Below are 20,394 nucleotides of genomic sequence, written 5' to 3' on the forward strand. Positions count from 1 at the left end.
AGCTTAGGCTTTGGCCTCTATTAGCATGCAAATATTCCTGGGAAAAAAGTATATATTCTCAGCCAAGTATAAGTGTGTATAAATTAGTTTACTTGCTCTTTGCCTTAGAAAAAAATTTGCCAGAGGGGAAAGCGATAGCAGGAGGCCACTGGAAAGAGAAAATAGTGCCCCGAGATAATCAAAAGCATATAAAGGGGAAGGGGAAGACAAACCTTACTTATCTCCAGGGTTGTGATGGTCCAGAACCTGAACCTCAAACTTTCTATAGTTTGTTTCATCACAAAATGACTCTTCTTTATTAAAGGTGCAGGCAAGGACTACGGGTGTTAAGGAGGTTTTTAATCACTGAATAAATCTGTTACCTGTTTATAGGTCTGATGAGTGTTTGAAATTTGTTTATCTTGATTATCTAATTTATTATCTATGGTTTCCTGTGTCATTAAAAAAATCTTTGTAAACATCATTTCTCATGGCTGCATGACATTCTATCATATGGTTGTCCCATAATGTAACTATTCTCTTAATGGTTCTCCTCTAGTTATTCACAAGGCTGACATGAATAATATCTTTGTACCACAATCTTTATCTGTACTACCACTATTTCCTTAAGAAAAATTGCTAGACATGACATTTTTAGGACAAAAGACCCAAAATTTCTTAAGGTTCTTTCATCTTGCCAAACTGCCACCCAGAAAGGCCAGAGCAATTTTTCCTCCTCACCAGTACATGAAAGAGCTTTATAATGTTGAGGGTCATGATTTTTAAAACATCTTTGCTGCCAGGCACAGAAAGACAAATACCACATGTTCTCACTTATGTGTGGAATCTAAAACAATCTAACTCATAAGAGGCAAGAATAGAATGGTGGTTACCAGAGGCTGGGGGTGGCGGTGGGGGTTGAGAATGGGGAGATGTTTGTCAAAAGATACAAAGTTGCAGTTATGTAACTGACCTAAGGCTTCTTCCTGCCCAGTGCAAAAACAAAATAAATTCAAGACATTACAGTAAAGAAAGAGTTTAATTGACCAGAGGCGGAAGTGTTGGAGGTTAGGGGTTTTTCAAAGATAATTTCGTGGGCAGGGGGCTAGGGATGGGGAGTGCAGTTTAGTTGGATCAGAGATTAAATCATAGGGAGTCGAAGCTGTCTTCTTGCCCTGAGTTGCTTCTGGGTAGGACCACAGGAGTGGTTGACAGGTCCAGGTGGAACTATCGGTGTCAGACATGCAACGAACCTGAAAAGGTATTTCAAAAGGCCAATCTTAAGTTCTGCAATAGGGATGTCATCTGCAGCAGTAATTGGGAAAGTTGCATATCTTGTGACCCCGGGAATAATGGTGGGTAATTGTTTACGTCTGCACCTTAGCAGAATTCAGGCTCCTCTTATCCTCTTAGCCTGGTGGTCTGTCCTTAGCTTTACAAAGGCGGTTGAGTTATGGTGAAAAACTATTATCATTTAAGCTATAAACTAAATGCCTCCCAAAGTTAGCTTGGCTTAAGCCTGGGATTAATTAAAAGCAGCTTGAAGGCTAAAGGCAAAAGGGAGGTTGGCCAGATCAGATCTCCAGTCCCCCACCACGTTGCCATAATTTTCTCACTGATATATTTTTTGCAAAGGAGGTTTCAGTTGGGAGAAATAAATGGTAACTTATTTCAGTAAATGATGTGATTGTTTTTTCCCAGATTGCAAATCATCCCTGTACCACTTATTGAATAATCCTTCCCTTTCCCATTGAACTGTGATCTTTCCTTTACCTTATAAATTCATATATATGTATGTATACACTTGTACATATACACACATATTTTTGCTTTATTTTGTTTGTAGGCTCTCTATCTGACCCATTGATCTGCCTCTTCTTGCAGCACTATCACTGCTTTAAATGTTGCAGTTTTATAATACATTTTGATAGCATTACTCCTCTGCCTCAAACTTTTCTTAGCTATTTAACTTAGTTCACATTTCCAGACAAATATTACAATCATTTTGTTAGGAGGGCCGGTTCCTGCCCAGAGCCTACCTAAGTTACATGTTTTGGGTGCTGCCTAATTCATCTACTTTGATCATGAGACATACTCATCCTCATAATGAGAAATGCAAAAGCCCAAATAAGCCAGGCTCTAATTCTACCTTTGGCTTTCATACCGTCTTTGGCTCCTAAAGGGAAATATCAAAAGAGGGAAAATATTTTGTCCACACTGAAGAGCTGAAATGAAAAGGAATCATTTACCATGCCAATCGTATTTTTTTAATTTTATCACAGAACAATTGGAATGTAAATCAATCATTTTCAAAGTATATCTTTCCCTCTGCCCGAAGTGGAATTACTCTCTAAAGTGACAAACATTAGTATTTTACCTATGTATTTATTTTTGTTTCATTACTAACATCATGGAATTACATTTACAAATGCTCTCAGCTTTGTCTCTGTGTCTATGGAAACATGAATTACTTAGCCTTTTGGAGCCTCAGTTCGCTCATATGGAAAATGACAATAATGACTCCATTGTGCAAAATGCCTGGCTCACTGTTGACCATCAGTAAATGTTGGCTATATTATATAACTATGACAGGTAGTAGAGCATTTTGGTTCAGAGTACAGCCCCTGGAGCCAGGCTTCTTTGGTTCAAATCTTATCTTCATCAGTAAATGATTTTCTGATCTTGGATAAGTTAGCTAAACTGAATGTGCCTTGATTTCTTCTTCTGTAAAATGTGTTAATAAAATTACTTGCTTTATTGGTTGTAAGAAATGAGTTCACTCTGTCAATGAAGAGTCAAACTGTAAAATATTTGAAGAGATGTATTCTGAGCCAAATATGAGTGGCCAATGGCCCATGACACAAGCCCCAGGAGATCCTGAGAACATGTGCCCAAGGTGGTTGGGCTACAGCTTGGTTTTATACATTTTAAGGAGACATATCAATTAATACAGGTAAGATGTACATTGGTTCTATCTGGAAAAGTGGAGACATCTGGAAGCAGGGGCAGAGGTGAGGGGGTTGCTTCTAAGTCATAGACGGATTCAAAGATTTTCTGATTGCCAATTGGTTGAAAGAGTTATTATCTAAAGACTTGAACTCAATGGAAAGGAATGTCTAGGTTACTATAAGGGATTGTGGAGACCAAGGTTTTGTCATGTAGATGGAGCCTCCAGGTAGCAGGCTTCAGAGAGAATAGATTGTAAATGTTTCTTATCAAACTTAAAGAGTCTGTTCTATCAGTCTTCTTTTTTTTTTTTTGACAGAGTTTCGCTCTTGTCTCCCAGGCTGGAGTGCAGTGGCACAATCTTTTGGCTCACTGAAACCTCCGCCTCCCGGGTTCAAGTGATTCTCCTGCCTCAGCCTCCCAAGTAGCTGGGATTACAGGCATGCTCCACCATACCCAGCTAATTTTTTGTATTTAGTAGAGATGAGATTTCACCATGTTGGTCAGGCTGGTCTCGAACTCCTGACCTCAGGTGATCCACCTGCCTTGGCCTCCCAAAGTGCTGGGATTACAGGCGTGAGCCACTGCGCCTGGCCTCTATCAGTCTTAATGTCTCTGTATTGATATTAATGCTGGTCAGCTGTGCCTGAATTCCAAAATGGAGAAGGTTATAATGAAGCATGTCTGACATCCACTTCCCATCATGGCCTGAACTAGTTTTTCAAGTTGGCTTTGGAATTCACTTAGCCAAGGGGAGAGTCCATCAGTTCGTTGGGGGGTTAGAATTTTATTTTTGGTTTACAACTCTATCAAACATGTAGAACAGTTTCTGGCATATATGAGGCACTCAATTAATTTTAGCTATTCTTGTTGACAGTATCCTTGGTGATAGTGTTATTGGCGATCTTAATCCTTATTATTTGGGCAACGACACAATCAAGAACATATTACCTCATAGCACCATCTAGTGCTTATTTTGGAAAATGCCAAATCCCTTTCCCTTGAACAACAGTCATTTGGTGAGGAGAATTTTTAAAATTCCAATTTTAGGAATACAAAAGGAGTTTGGAAATATCATGATTTCAAATTTTCTCCAGCCTATCTGGGCTTGTATTTATAAATGTCAGGGATCTTGGTTGCAAAAGACAGAAACTGACTCTGGCTGAATTTAGCAAATTATTGGGCATTTCACAGAATCAACAGAAAGGCAGGTAAACCAGGATAAAGAAATGATCAGGAATCAGGGGAGGACCCCAGTCAAGATTTGCCATAGGACCAGCATGGTTGGTATGTCACTACTGGCAACAACCACCTTCACTGCCTCTACACACCACCACCACAAAACACTGCTACATCTGGACTCTACTGATCTGACATTCTGGTCTGCTAGATGCAGTTTCTATGAATGAATTCAAAATGGCCACTTTTTGTATAAACCTCTCAAGATCCAAAGTCTTCAGTAAGAGCCTGGGTCCCCTATGGACTCCCTGAGCACTCAGGGCTTGTGGAGAGGGAATATGTGCTTCCCTTAGTTTCCACAGTAAGAGGCCTCAGCCTTGTTTTCCAGGCTCACAATGGAGGAATACCTCAAAAAAGAAGAGAGTCTGGACATCCACATCAAGTAGGGTTGCTGGATAAAATACAGGAGACACAATTAAGTTGGAATTTCAGAAAAACAATGAACACATTTTTAGTATGAGCATGCCAATATTACATGCAGCATACTATAGCAAAAACTTGAAAAGATGAAAATGCCCGGTTTAAGTGTGGAGGGTACAGTGAGACGAGTACTCTTGCATATTACTGGTTGGTATGCCCATTAATATACTCAAGTGGATTAAAAATATTCACAACTGCTGACCCTCAAATACTGTTTTTAGGAATCTTCATAGCCTATGACCCAAGAGCTGAATTTTAAGGAGTGTATCCTAAGAAAATGATCAGAAATAGGCAAAATAATTTGTATGCAGAGTGCTCATTGCAGTTACTGTTCATAAAGAAAAATTGGAAATAAATCTAAATATGCAAGATAAGAGAATGGCCAAATAAATTGTGGCAAATACATATGATAGCATCTTATACAGTCATTAAAAATATGTTCATGAATAATTCTAGATACGTGGAAAACTGACAAAGAAATGTTCAGAGATAAGAGCAGGGCAGATAATAGCATATACAACTCACTAACTGTAATCTTAGGCTACTTAACCTCTCTCTACCTCAGTTTACTCCTCTGCAAAATGGCATAATAATAGTAATAAGAATGGAACTTGGAATAGTGCTTTGCACATACCAAGTGTTATGTGTTGGCTGGAGTGTGTGTGTGTATATGCAAGTTTGAGGAGGGGGCAGAGGAGACAGAGATGGCAGTCAAGGGACTTTTGCAATAATTGCAGCAACCTAAGTCAGTGTTTCCATGTCTCAGTCTCTAGTTTCATGGTTGTTGAGAGTCAGTTTATGGTGGCAGTGGTAGTGGCTCAGCTTCCCTGGGCTGCAGGTATGGTGTTCTATTCTTTTGTTTTGTTTTGTTTTAATTCATCATTGTCTTTATTTTATAGTAGGAAAACTAAGGCATTTCATGAAAAATGAAGTCAATTGTACAATGCACAATACAGTCAAAGATCTTGACACAGAATTGGTGTCTTAACTATCATTTCTCACCTTTAATCAATAAACATTCCTCTTTAAAGACAATGAAAAATTACTTATGTTAAATATGGAAAAAATAAACATCATTAATTAAACACTACATCTGTAACCTCTTTACATTCATTAACACTCAGGAGTAAAAACAATAATGATTTTTGCTATGGCTTCGTGTTTCTTTAAAACATTAACTAAAATAGATTTCTAATTTGGGAAACATAACTAATGCTATTTGGTTTTAAAAGAATTGTATCTTAATCATCAAGCTAAAGACATAGCAAGAAAACAATGACATGGTCACTTGAAGGGTGTCTCAGTCTAATTTTCAACATCTAATAAGACACCCTTAAAGTAATTCCAACAGAAAGTCTAAGAAATTCATCGATCAACTTCCTAAGCACATCAGGGAAGGTGCTAAAACAGTGGACATCAAGAACAACAGCAGCAGAACATCTTATTTAAACTTTTGAGATAATAAAACGATACAGAAGTGGGAACCCTTGTGAAATTTTTTTTCTTGTTTTGGTTAACAAGATCATTAATACTTTACAAACTTCATACATGTGGCACACTGTAAGGTTTAAAGAATAAAATAAGGGCCTTTCTGCCCATGGACGCCGCCGAAGAAGCATCGTTAAAGTCTCTCTTCTCCCTTCCGTCATGTCTAAGTCAAAGTCTCCTAAAGAGCCTGAATAGCAGAGGAAGCTCTTCATCGGAGGGTTGAGCTTTGAAACAACCGATGAGAGCCTGAGGAGCCATTGTGAGCAATGGGGAATGCTCACGGACTGTGTGGTAATGAGAGATCCAAACTTCAAGCACTCCAGGGGTTGTGGGTTTGTCACATATGCCACTGTGGAGGAGGTGGATGCAGCCATGAATGCAAGGCCACACAAGGTGGACGGAAGAGTTGTGGAACCAAAGAGAGCTGTCTCAAGAGAAGATTCTCAAAGACCAGGTGCCCACTTAACTGTGAAAAAGATATTTGTTGGTGGCATTAAAGAAGATACTGAAGAACATCACTTAAGAGATTATTTTGAACAGTATGAAAAATTGAAGTGACTGAAATCATGACTGACCGAGGCAGTGGCAAGAAAAGGGGCTTTGCCTTTGTAACCTTTGACGACCATGAGTCTGTGGATAAGCTTGTCATTCAGAAATACCATACTGTGAATGGCCACAACTGTGAGGTTAGGAAAGCCCTGTCAAAGCAAGAGATGGCGACTGGCTTCATCCAGCCAAAGAGGACAAAGTGGTTCTGGAAACTTTGGTGGTGGTCTTGGACGTGGTTTCAGTGGGAATGACAACTTTGGTCATAGAAGAAACTTCAGTGATCGTGGTGGCTTTGGTGGCAGCTGTGGTGGTGGTGGCGGATATGGTGGCGTGGGGATGGCTATAATGGATTTGGTAATGATGGAAGCAATTTTGCAGGTGGTGGAAGCTACAATGATTTTGGCAATTACAACAATCAGTCTTCAAATTTTGGACCCATGAAGGGAGGAAATTTTGGAGGCAGAAGCTCTGGCCCCTATGATGGTGGAGGCCAATACTTTGCCAAACCATGAAACCAAGGTGGCTATGGCGGTTCCAGTAGCAGCAGTAGCTGTGGCAGTGGCAGAAGATTTAAATTAGGAAACAAAGCTTAGCAGGAGAGGAGAGCCAGAGAAGTGCCAGGGAAGCTACAGGTTACAACAGATTTGTGAACTCAGCCAAGCACAGTGGTGGCAGGGCCTAGCTGCTACAATGAAGACATGTTTTAGACAAATACTCATGTATATGGGCAAAAAACTCGAGAACTGTATTTGTGACTAATTGTATAACAGGTTATTTTAGTTTCTGTTCTGCGGAAAGTATAAAGCATTCTAACAAAGGGTTTTAAATGTAGATTTTTTTTTTGCACCCATGCTGTTGATTGCTAAATATAACAGTCTGATCGTGATGCTGAATAAAGGTCTTTTTCTAAAAAAATAAATAAATAAAATAAACAAGAGAGCTCCCTGAAATTAGAAACACTGCATTATAATAACCCCCCCCCCCCTTTTTTTTTGAGATGGAATCTCCCTCTGTCGCCCAGGCTGGAGTGCAGTGGTGCAATTTCTGCTTATTGCAACCTGCGTCTCGCGGATTCAAGCGATTCTCCCGCCTCAGCCTCCCTAGTAGCTGGGATTACAGGCGTGCGCCATGACGCCCGGCTAATTTCTGTATTTTTAGTAGAGACGGGGTTTCACCATGTTGGCCAGGGTGGTCTCGAACTCTTGATCTCAAGTGATCCACCCGCCTCGGCCTCCCAAAGTACTAGGATTACAGGCGTGAGCCACCGCACCCAGCCGTATAACTTTTATAGGCACACACTTCCTTAAGTTTCAAGCAAGTTGAAATTCAACCCTTATTATCCACAAGGACTTCAAATAGACCAGTTTACAAACAAGCATGAGCACCCTACAAACGGCTCTTACTACGGAGTTCTTAGGATAAACGTGTTTATACTTTGAACAGTCACGTGAGTATCATAAAGATGGCGATTGTATATCACTTTCCAGTGAAATTGCTTGCCTTCCTTTATGATTTATTCAGTCTTTTTTTCAGCAGACAAAAGATTTTCTAAAAAGTCTGAATATTCTAAGTATAGCTCATCACCTGGTAAAAGCTAGAGCATCCCATCAGCAGTTAACAAGGTGATCGGCAGCCATCTTTCCAGTCCTTCTAATGCACGATCCAAACAAAATTTGTGCAAATCAGAGAGAGGCAAAATTTTCAAGTCTTCTCATTTCGTAGAACTGTGGGGGTGCCAGCCAAATTTATTTTGATAAGAAACTTTCAGTTGCCTTTGATGGAGATGACCACTGGCAGCCCACCACCTCCGCCAAGTCGGAGTAGACTGGCGGCGGCTCGCGCAGGCAGCATAGGAAGAAGGCCGCGTCCAAGAGGCGAGTTGCGCGGCGCGAGAAAGGGGTGAGCCAGACGCTCCAGTGGTGCAGCGCCCAGATATCGGGCGTGCAGTCGAGGTGCGCGCACAGCCGCAGGAAATGGCGCGGGTCCCGGGCGCAAGCGGGCGCAGCAGGCGGCCAGGCGGCTGGAGGGCGAGGCGGGGCTCTGGCACGGGGCCGGGCGGGGAGGTCCTGGGCGTTGTTCTATTCTTGAAGCCAATCATCCTAGCGGAGGCTTCCTGATGACCCACTTTTCTGTCTGAGGGCAGAGGTCACAGTACCCCTAATGGGCCTATTTAGTGATAGAGTCCTGGTAGTCATTCCTACAGCCCGAGGCTATAGCCTGTTCTTCCAGCCCTTCCACTGATTTTTGTAAGCTCTTAATTCCCTGTGTCCCATCCTTTTCTCCTCTAAATAACTAAGCAGTTTCTGTTTCTCACCACTGAACAGCGACTAATACAAGGATGAAATTAAAAGTTCTGTTTAGGACATGTAAATATTCTGATACCTATTGATGTCAAGTATGCCTAATGTATACAGAATCTGGAGTACAGGGGTAAGACCAGGGTAAAAAGTTTATTTTATGCTTTTTTCTCCTTCCTTTTGTCTTCCATACAAAGTTTAAATATGTGAGTCTTAAGTATATGAAAAACATTAGGACTGAATGAAATCACCTGAGCAGAGAACGAGACCAGATGCTGGCCCAGGACGTATCTGGGGCACACTCCAACATTTAAAAGTTTGGCAAAGGAGGTGAAAATGGTATGGGCAGCTGAGAAGGAGTAGTGAATAAGAAAGGAGAAAAACCATCAAAGGATGTGGGATGTATCCCAGAAACTAAGTAAGGAAAGTATTTCAGGGTGTAGTGATCAACTCCGTCAAATGTTGTACTGTGTGTACAAAGTGCTCTGAGTGTACTTTGTACTCTGAGAGACAGAGTCCAAAGACAAAGTTACAAAAGTGTCCATGGAATCAGAACATAAACAAGAATGGCATTGAAGGAGTGATGCAGGCAAAAGCCCAGTAGAATGAGTAGACGAGAGAATGGGAGGCAAGGATGTGGAGATGATACATATAGACAACCCTTTGTAGAAGTTTGGATACACAGGGAACAGAAAATGCAGAGGAGTAGCTACTAGGAAGATTTGGGGTTAGGGGAAGGTTTTTGGTTTTGGTTTTGGTTTTTTGTTGTTGTTTTATTTTGTTTCGTTTTGGTTTTTTTTGAGACAGAGTTTCTCTCCCATTGCCCAGGCTGTAGCGCAGTGGCACACTCTCGCTTCACTACAACCTCCACCTACCGGGCTCAAGCGATCCTCCTGCCTCAGCCTCCCAAGTAGCTGGGATTACAGGCACGTGCCACCACACCCAGCTAATTTTTATATTTTTAGTTGAGAACAGGCTTTCACCACGTTGGTCAGGCTGGTCTCAAATTCCTGACCTCAAGTGATCTGCCCGCCTTGGCCTCCCAAAGTGCTGGGATTACAGGCGTGAGCCATGGGGCCTGGCCCCAGGGAAGGTGTTTTAAAAGAGAAGAAACACTAAAGCATGTTTATCTGCTCATAAGTATGATCAAGGAGAGAAGAAGATAAACTGTGAGAGCCAGGGTTTTGAGAATTAGGCAAATAAATGCAGAGTTCAAGGGGAAGGCCCTTGATAGGAGTAAAGACATTCTCTGCACAGTACCAAGAAGGAAAACAGAGAATACAGCTGCAGGTAGGGTTTGTTGGGTTTGATGGCAGGGAGATGATAGTTTACATCTAATTGTTTCTATTTTCTTAAAGAAATGAAATGCAATATCATCAGCTGAAAGTAAGAATAGAGAGGGGACACTGAAGGTTTGTAGACAGTGAAAATGGTGTCATAGAGTCCTCACAGGGAATGACAGTGGGAGAGAAAATCGAGCACAACCGTGTAGTATAATTCTTGTACAGCATAATTCACTTGTAAATTTTAGTGAAATTTTTTCAGGTGAGCTCTTCCTCATTCATTATCCCCAGGTAGCCACTGACCTGCTTTCTGTCACTATATGTTAGATTGCATTTTCTGGACATTTACATAGATGGAATCATATACTTTTTGTCCCAAATTATTTCATGTTTAATATGTTGTTGTGGATGTTTTAATGTTGTTGGGATGTTATTGTCTCTTTCTTCATTTTGATTTCTGATTGTTCATTGCTATTGAATATTTAGAATACAGAAATAAAATTGATATTTATATATCAATCTTGTATCCTTTAGCCTTGCTAACTTACTCATTAGTTCTAGTAGCTTCTTTGTAGAATTCGTTGGATTTTCTACATAGATGATCATGTCATCTGTGAATAAAACAATTTTGATTCTTTTCCATAGTTTTTTTTTTCAAGTGAGACCAGCAAGTAAAGTACTGTGCTTTCTACTACAATATTCAGTTGTTTATGTGCAGCTAGGGAATGGGGGAACAGTTGGGTTTAATCACAGCTGGGCTTTTGAAAAGGTCTAGTGTATGACCAAGAGAGAGTGGCTAATGTGGGGTAGAGGAAAAGGTGGTTGGAGGTGAAGAAAGTCAAGGAAGTGGAAGGTCATGGTGTGGGATGGGTCATCCACATTGATGTTAAAGTCACTAAAAATGATGGACCAGCATCAGCTTGGGGAGGACAACTGAGTCTGGAGGGAAAGGCTTCCTCAGTAGAATTTACACACCCTCTATTATGGGATTCTGGGGAGTCATGGGTGCGGGTGTGCAGACCAGGACATGGATCCTGGACACTCTGGGACACTGCCTCCCAACCACAATATGTGCCTAGGCTTGGGCATATAGCTGATCCACACTCCCCTCCTCCCCACCCTCAGAGACCTTCACTCTCAGTTCAGCTCAAAGCTCTCAATAACCTAGAGACTTTTTAGAAACAAAGTCCTCTCTACTTTCTTCCTGGCATAAGTAAAGTTCAGATCTCCTTGTCACAAAGCCCTGGCCATCCTCTGTGGCAAGAGTAAGAGAGAGAAAGATAAATTTTGTTTAGCGATGAACTTACAGCAGAAAAAAACAGAAGACAATTCATTTTCAATTAGATTATCTTACCATACCAAAAAAAGAAAAATCAAGGAAAGGATAATTCCCACATATTAACCCTAGATATTAACCCTAGATATTTCTGCTTGGTGGGAAAGTGGGATCGCCCCTGTATACATGCAAAGGGATAGAGAGAGAGAGAGAGTGTGAGTGTGTGTGTGTGTGTGTGTGTGTGTGGTTTGGGGCACATACAAGCACAAGGGAATAGGGGAATATCTTTGACACCTTACTGCCTGCCACTTCTTTGTTGGTCTCTCCTATTTTATTTAAGTCTTCTGTCCCTACCCTCATATTTTCCTCAGGCTAAAGAGGATATCCACTGTGTGTTCTATGGAGCAAAATTCTCTCTACTTCCATCCCTATTCACCAGTTAGCTCTCTTTGAGGTGACAATGGATATGAAAGGGTTAATAAGATTCGAAAGAACGTACTATTGCTTTAGCAAACCACTGTGTTTCCTAGGCAACATAATGCCTGTATTTCTCCTGTTTCTTCCTGTTTCCAAAAGCCCCTATGGAGGGAATGGTAAAAATATTAGCCTTGGCCAACACTCAAGCCCTTGCTGTTTCCCTCTCTCTCCCCATTCTGCTCCCCTCACAGTTGACCTTGCCTCCTACTTCATGGAAAGCATTGAAGCTGTCAGGTTTGAATTCCCTCTCCCTCTCCTCTTAAAGGAGAAGCTATGATCCTTCCACCTGTTCTTTCGATTTCATCCTCTCTTGTCTCATTCCATGCCACAGGTTTGATTAATATCCACTCTGGGCGGGGTGAGGTGGCTCACACCTGTAATCCCTGAACTTTGGGAGGCTGAGGTGGGTGGATCGCTTGAGGTCAACAGTTCAAGACCAGCCTGGCCAACATAGCGAAATTCCTTCTCTATTAAAAAATTTGCAAAAATTAGCCAGGCGTGGTGGCGGGTGCCTGTAATCCCAGCTACTCCGGAGGCTGAGGCATGAGAATCACTTGAACCCGGGAGACGGAGGTTGCAGTGAGCCGAGATCCCACCACTGCACTCCAGCCTGGGCAACAAGAGCAAAACTCCATCTCAAAAAAAAAAAAAAAGTACCCACTCTGTCCTGTATTTTCAGCCTCTAAGCCTTACTACCTATCTTGCTGCAACTGAAGTCTATGACAGTTTTCAGAAGAATGAAAATCAAACCAGGGAATCCAATTCCCTCTTTTCCCTACCTCCTCTGCCTTAGTCAAGCTTCTCAAACTTCTTTTTTGAGAGATAGATCTCAATCCTCATGTTCCACTCACTCCCTAGGCCACTGGAACCAGACTTCCACCCTTCTCATGCCACAATAAAAAGAGTCTGGCATAGGTAACCCAGGACTTCCTAACTGCCTAGTCCAACTTACACCTTAGTTTTCATCTTTCTTGATCCGTTTACAGCCCTTGGCATTGTAAACCTCTCCCTCCTGGAAACCCTCTCTCCTCCCTTTGCTTCTATCGGACCACATTATTCTGCCATTTTCCTACCACTTGTGGTTTTTATTCTCAATCTCCTTGGTGAGTTTCTCTTCCTCTACTTATTCCTACAATGTTAATCTTCCCCAAGACTCTATCTTGGCCCTCTTTTTCTCTCTGCAACCTGCCTATAAATGCCAGGCCAGTCATATGAGTAAGTAATGCGAGTCTGGTTGATGTGTGACAATGTAGTATATGCCAGAAATCACAAAGAAATGTGATCTTGCCCTGTTTTTATTTTGAAATAGTAACCCTGTTCTCTTTCATTTTCCACTTTTGATAGAGTCATAGGTACAAAAAAATTTTGATTATCCACTTAATTCTGCTTTAACAAAAACAGAGCAAATGTGATAAAAGACAGCTGATACTTATTCTCAGCATTGGGGATACAGCAGGGAGAAGTGGGGCTTCTTTAGGTGTACCTGCTAAAGGAGGCAGCTGCTAATCAGAGATATAATGCCAGATCTTCTCTCTCTCTCTCTTTTTTTTTTTTTTTTTTGAGACAAAGTCTTGCTCTGTTGGCTAGGCTGGGGTTTAAGTGATTCTCGTGCCACACCCAGCTAATTTTTGTATTTTTAGTAAAGACAGGGTTTCATGATGTTGGCCAGGCTGGTTTCGAACTCCTGGCCCCAAGTGATCTGCCCACCTTGGCCTCCCAAAGTGATCTTCTCATTTTTTACGAGAACATTTTTATGTCAGAAATACAGGTTTTATGTAAAAATCTGTTGGTTAACTGCTTACATCTAATATTTTAAAAATTAAAATAATGTGAGGGTCAAATAAACATGTGCTTGAGCCAGCTGTAGTCACCAAGGCTAATAATTTTCAACCTTGGCTTAGAACATTGTGCAATGAGCCTTGAAAAGAGAGAGACCTCTGCCCTATATTCTCCTTGGGATCTAATTCAATGCCAGTGGTTTCAGCTACCACCCATAGGCTGTTACCTCCTGTCTTTACCCCTCCAGTCTAGACCTCCATCCTGAGCCCCAAACCCAAATATGCAACTGGACATATTACTGGATATCCCCACCAGAATGCTCCTTATGCCCGTGCTTTTCAAACATTAATGTGCATGTGAATTCATCTGGAAGACTTGTTAAAATGGAGGTTCTGATTCAGTATGTCTGGCATACTGCCCAAGATCGTGCATTCCCAACAAGCTCCCAGTGGATGCCAAAGCTGCTGGTTTATGAACCACACTTTAAAACACAACCCCCATTTGCATACAATTTCCTTTTTGCAAGTTTGCTCCTCCTGCTACTTATCTTCTCTTGATGAATGATAAGCCATCCACCCATGCAAAAATTGGGGGCATAAGTCAGATGTAGAAGGAATGGGAGAAATAGAGGAGGAATCCAAAGCCCTGTCTCATCCACCTCCTTAATATTTATCATATCTACCCTTGCATTTATGTCCTCACTATCCCAACATTGATTTAAGCCTTCATTTTCTCCTGCGGTAAGGCTGGTGTCCCTGCTCTAGTCTCCACCCCTCCAATTGCAACCTCCATGCTCCTACGAGCATGACACTTTGAAAAAGCAAAATGATCTCATGTAAAGCATGGGCTCTGGGGCCGGAGTGCTGAGTGTAAATCCCAGCACTGCCTCTTACTAATTGTGTGACTTTGGACAAGTAGCTTAATCTATCTATGTATTGGTTTTTTTCATCTATGAAAAGAGGATGATAATAGACCCTCACTTGTGAGATAAATAAGATTTGAAAGCAGGAAGGGGAATGACCCATTAGAATATCTGGGGAAGAGCATTCCAGACAAATGGAATCACATGTAAAGTGTTCATAGCACTCAGTAAATACACATTAGCTGTGACACTGGCCACATCATTCCTAGCTTCATTATGGTTGGAGTGTTGAGGGTAAGGAGAAAGTAGAAAGAGATAAAGCTGGACAAGTAATCTGAGGCCAGATCATGGAAGGTTGAGTTGCCTGGGAAAGAGACTCTGCGATGGAGTTTACTATGTAGAAAATTGACTCAATAGTGCTCTTGGGATCTACACCTGAAATGTAAGACAAGGGAGTAGGATCGGGTGGAGGGAGAAGCTGAGCTTCAGTGCAGTCACAATGCAGCTTGCATCAATCCCACAGGGAGCTCTGAGCCTGGTATGACTCCTCGGAGTTGTCCTTAGATGGGGAAAGGGAGACAGGCCTTTATATCCCTGTATCGGCCATTCATTACCTGCAGGCTGCACTAAGAAGGATCTGTGACTTTGGGCTAGAAAGCTCTCTTTAGCCCAGCGCAATCTCAGGAAGAGGATTTCATTGCAAGCTGTCAGTCACCAACACTTTCAGCAGTTGGGGATCTGGGAGAATGAGTGCGTGAGTCCTGAAGTGGGGGTGGGAAGTGAAATCTGGGTAGGTATCACACCACAGTTGGGTAAATCATGCCAAGGACTCTGGACTTGATTTCACTGACAATGGGGAGTCATTAGAAGGTTTTCCTAGAATGGGACATGCTGTTTTGCACCTCTGTACCTTTGTTCAGAATGCTTTTTTTTTTTTTTTTTTGAGACAGGGTCTCGCTCTGTTGCCCAGGCTGGAGTGCAGTGGCATGATCATGGCTCACTGCAGCTTTGACCTCCTGGGCTCAGGTGATCCTCCCAGGTAGCTGGGACTACAGGCATGTACTACCACACCCGGCTAAATTTTTGCATTTTTTGTAGAGACAGGGTCTCGCAATGTTGCCCAGGCTGGTCTCAAACTCCTGGGCTCAAGCAGTCCACCAACCTCAGCCTCCCAAAGCACTGGGATTACAGGCGTGAGCCACTGCACCCGGCCCCAGATTGCTTCTTCTATCTCAGTGTTTCTGACCTGGATTGGAATCACTTGGGGTGCTTGTTCACATGTTAGAATGCAGGTCAAATAGCTTAATGGTAAACAGCCAAGGTTGGAAGCAGACTGACTATATTTGAATTCTGACATTCCACTTACTAGCTGTGAGACAGTGGACAAGTTCTTAACTTTTCTGTACCTGTTTCCTCAGCCGTGAAATGGGATAATATAACCAACTGCCTTTTAGGAAGAGTACTCGAGTTAATCCACAAAAGGGCTTAGAACATTGCCTAGCAAGTAATAAGTGCTCAAACAATGTCAGCTATTTCTAAAGATTCTCAGGCTTTCCCTTAGACCTATTGGATTAGAATCTTTGAGGGCTGGTCCTAGGAATGGACATTTCAATAAGTGCCCTCCCCCTCTCCAGATTATTCTGATCCTCACTAAAGTTTGACAACTACTGGTTCCCCAGAAAATTTATCCCCTTCCTTGTCCACTTGGCGAATTTTTTTTCTTTTTCTCTTTTTTTTTTTACTGATAGGCTTAACTGGTGCCATGAAAAATTTTAAGACTCAGCTCAATGTCATTTCCTGTATGAAACCTTCCTAGATTACACCTCCCACCATCCCTTGCCAACCTCCCCCTTACCATGTGGAGACCTCAACCGCAGCATCTGTAACCTTTTGACTGTCTGTCTCCCCTTGCTAGACTGTGAGCTCCTTCTTTGAGGGAAAGGACTTTGCATCCGTAGGCTCACCACAGAGTTTAGCATGGAGCTGGAGCTCAATCAAGGTTGGTTGAGTGGATGTAGATGGGCAGGTTCCTTTGGGGTCTCTTTAAAATCTCAGCATGAAGTCTCCAGTCTCTGAAATTGGGAATATGGATCCATATACTATCACTCAAGACATAGTTGGCAACTGTAGAATTTTGTTTTCTAGTCTTTAAATTTTTAAACTTTTTATTGCTTGTTACAATAATAAAAAGAGTTTATATTCACTGGATAAAGAAGATAGCAAAAATTACCTATAATCTCACAACCCAGAGATAACTCTTAACTTTTAGGTGCATTTCCTTCAGATTTTTTTTTCTGTGCATGGGTATTTAACATAATGGGCTTCCATATTCAAACTCAATTCCACAAATATTTATTGAGCACCTACTACATGCCAGGCACTATTCTAAGCACAAGGAATACAACAGTGAAGAATATAGACAAAAGCCTCTGTTCTTGTGCACCTTATGTTCAAGTTGGAAGAGATAAAAAAAATGAGAAGTGATACTGTATATAAGGAAGCAGTAAATGCAATGGGGGAAAATGAAGCAGGGAAGGAGGATGAGGAGTAGGAAGAAGGTGGTGTGAGATTTGAAAGTAGCGAGGGAATGACCCATGAGAATGTCTGGGGAAGGGCATTCCAGACAAATGGAATGACAAGTACAGAGGCCCTGAATTGGAAATATGGCTGCTTGTTCAAAGGGCAGCAAGGAGGCCACTGTAGCTGTAGTAGAGTGACCAGGGAAGAAAGTGGTGAGATCCTAATGTCTTAAAGGTAAGGTTGGGTAGAGTACCGCAGATCCTGTAGGGCCTTGTAGGTGCTATAAGGACTTGAGCTTTTACTCTGAGTGAGATGGGGAGCATCTTTGGATACTTAGGCTGTTTCCAGTTTTTTGCTATCATGTATCATGCTTTGTGATTCTTCTACTCAAATCTCTGTTCACATCTCTGAACACTTCCCTAGGGGAAATTCCTGGAAGTTAAATTTCTTGGCCACAGGCTAGGAATAGTTTGAGGCTTTTATTGCATATTGCCAAAGGACTTTCTAGAAAGCCTAGACCCTTTTACAATATAATTAAGTTCAACAAATGTTTATTGCATGCCTACTATGTGCCAGACATGGTCTAGGGGCTTGAAATACATTGGTGAACAAAATGAATCTTGCATTCTAGCAATTTCACTCTTGCCAATTGTGTCAGAGTGCTTGTTTTACTCTGTGCTTGCCAACACCAAGTATTACCATTCTTAAAAAGCTCCAAGAAACAAAAGAGAAAAAAGAACACTCCAGTCATTTGAATGATGAGAAATGGTGCATTGTTTTTATGTTCCTTTGGATTTATTTGCTTCCTTACTAGGCTGAATTATTTCCCAAACATTTTCTAGCTAATCAGCCAATTGTTCTATTTTTCTCTGAAAGCTCTTTAAAACCTTTGAAAATAATTAAAAGGAGACAGAAAGTTTGAAAACACTAAAAGACTTAACATGTATCTTGGGAAATAAGTAGTCCTTGGGTCAAGTACATCGGCTTTAGGAATTGACTTGGAGCCAAATAGCATATTAAGGCAACTCTCATGTTCTGAAGGGGGCTTTTTATTCAGGAGCACTCTTGCTTATTTCCAGATAACTTGAGAACTGCCACCCTGGAGGAGACCATTCCACTCAGCATTGATTCTGACATGAGCCTGAATGATGGGATGCTTTTCTTCAACAATCTCTACATCCCAGTGTTAGCTAATAGCCCACTTTATTGAACATCAAATCTGGTTTGCAAGCATTTATATTTTTAAACTGTATCACTTCTTGAGGTCTTAAGTTGTACAAGTTTTCTACCCTCCTTGTGAAGCAGGACTTCCTTTAATCCATTATCCTCCAAGGGGACACAGAGGTGTAGCAGAAGAGACACTGGACTACGATAAATGAGAATTATTAATTCTCCCCATCCCTCCATGAAAACACTTTCCCCAGATTTAATAGCAGTTACCTTTGAGGAAAGAGAATCAAGAGTGAGGAGAGGGACTTCAGTTGTCTTCTATATCTTCCCATAGTTTGAATTTTCTAACTTTAGACAAATATTACTTTGAAAAAACATTCCAGCAGGGGTTATCTGGGTGGGGAGCTAATGGCTTGGTTTTTGTTTTGTTTTTTTACTCTGTGTCTCTCTTTATTGGAAAAAAATGATAAAACTTTTATTATATAAAATTTCCCCCAGTTTTATAAAACAAAATGTGTGTGTGTGTGTGTGTGTGTGTGTGTGTGTATGTTGCATGTCTGCAAGAATATAAGCCAAACTGCTAATGTATGGGCCTGATTTAAGTACTGTTTGGGGAACTTGGAGAGGGAGAAAGGAGTTTCATTTTTTACTTTATACACTCACGTATTGTTTAAGTTTGTTATAGTGAACATGTATTATCATTCTACATTTTTTTTTCAGAAAATAAATAATAAACCATTTTCCCCCCGAGGTTAAAAGTGACAAGTGCCCATTGTGGAAAATGTAGAAAGGTATAAAGAAGAAACTAACAATCACAACAGTTAACATTTTAGCATATTTCTTTCCACGCTTTGTTTTATGAATTTTTTGACATAGTTGAGTTCATACTGTGTATAGTTTTGTATCCTGTTTTTCCCTCAAGATTAAAACACAAGCGTTTTGCCATGTCATGATTTTTGGTAAAAGAATTTACCAAAACAGTTTTAGTTAAAAGAAGGTAGATTTATTAGATAAAGTAGGAAAATATGTTGCCAGAGAGACAAAGGGCAGCCTGCAAGAGAGAAGCCAACTGCCAGGAGACAAAGGCTTGCTGGAAATTTTATAGGATGGCGTTTATGCTGTCTGTTGAAGAGGTCTTTGTGTAATATTGATAATGCCAAGGTCGCAATGAGCTAACTTACAGGTGTCTGGTGATAGCTGGGCATGGGAAGATTGTGAATTATTTGCGCAGGAAGGCTGCATCTTGGTCATGAAGAAAGGGAGATTTGTAGCTTATTTGCTTTTTCTTTTTGCTATTTCATGCTCCCACCAGCCTGATTCCCTTTCCCTAATTAGGACTCCAGAATGATGATATTTGAATGGCCTTTTAATGGTTTTGTCACAATTCAAGTGAATTAATTAGCCATTTTATTTGAAGTCGGACATTTAGGTTGTTTCCAGTTTTTCTGTATTAAAAATGAATCTCTGCTGAGCATCTTAGTAATGAAATATTTGTCTGCGTTTCTGTCTCCTTGGGATGGATTCCTGAAAATGGAATTACTAGGTCAAAGAGCAGATTTCTAGAAGTGGGATTAATGGATAGAAAATATTTTTATGGATAATAAAAGGCTATACCCAACAGCGTATGTGAGTCTCACCACTCTCTCGCCAATAGTGTGTTATCCTTTTTTTTTCCCTTTTATCTTTCCTGTAGAAAAGTAGTAGGTGACAGTGGCATCTCCATGCTTTTCTTTTTGTTACTAATGAGACTGAACATTTTTCATATGCTTATTCACCACTGGCATGCTCTCTTTTGTGAACTACCTGTTCCTATTTTTTCCCATTTATTGACTAGAATCTTATACATTTTCTTATCAATCCAAATGATCTCTCAAATAAATATTAACCCTTTGTCATATTAGTTGCAAATGAAAATATTTTATAAGTTTATTAGCTTTCTAAATTTTCTTGGCCATACATGTTAAAAGAGATAGATTCTAACTATAGACAAGTGCCCTCAGTTTGAGCCTGTTTCTCCATGATTAAATTGAAGAGTTTTGACAAAAGATTTGGAGGGGCTGTTTCAGCTAATCCCAAATTTAGCTCTGAGAAAAATGCCTGGGCCCGATA

The 20,394-nt window shown here is 41.0% G+C and overlaps 2 pseudogenes; one reads left to right on the forward strand and one right to left on the reverse strand.

Annotated features, from left to right (window-relative positions):
* Nucleotides 1–6,231: 6,231 nt before the first annotated feature.
* LOC117977547 (heterogeneous nuclear ribonucleoprotein A1-like) lies at nucleotides 6,232–7,851 on the forward strand (annotated as a pseudogene).
* An 80-nt stretch (nucleotides 7,852–7,931) lies between these two features.
* Nucleotides 7,932–8,849, reverse strand: LOC100995723 (acyl-coenzyme A diphosphatase NUDT19-like; annotated as a pseudogene).
* Between the last annotated feature and the right edge of the window lie 11,545 nt (nucleotides 8,850–20,394).

The sequence above is a fragment of the Pan paniscus genome, chromosome X (genome assembly GCF_029289425.2).
Source record: "Pan paniscus chromosome X, NHGRI_mPanPan1-v2.0_pri, whole genome shotgun sequence".
NCBI lineage: Eukaryota > Metazoa > Chordata > Mammalia > Primates > Hominidae > Pan > Pan paniscus.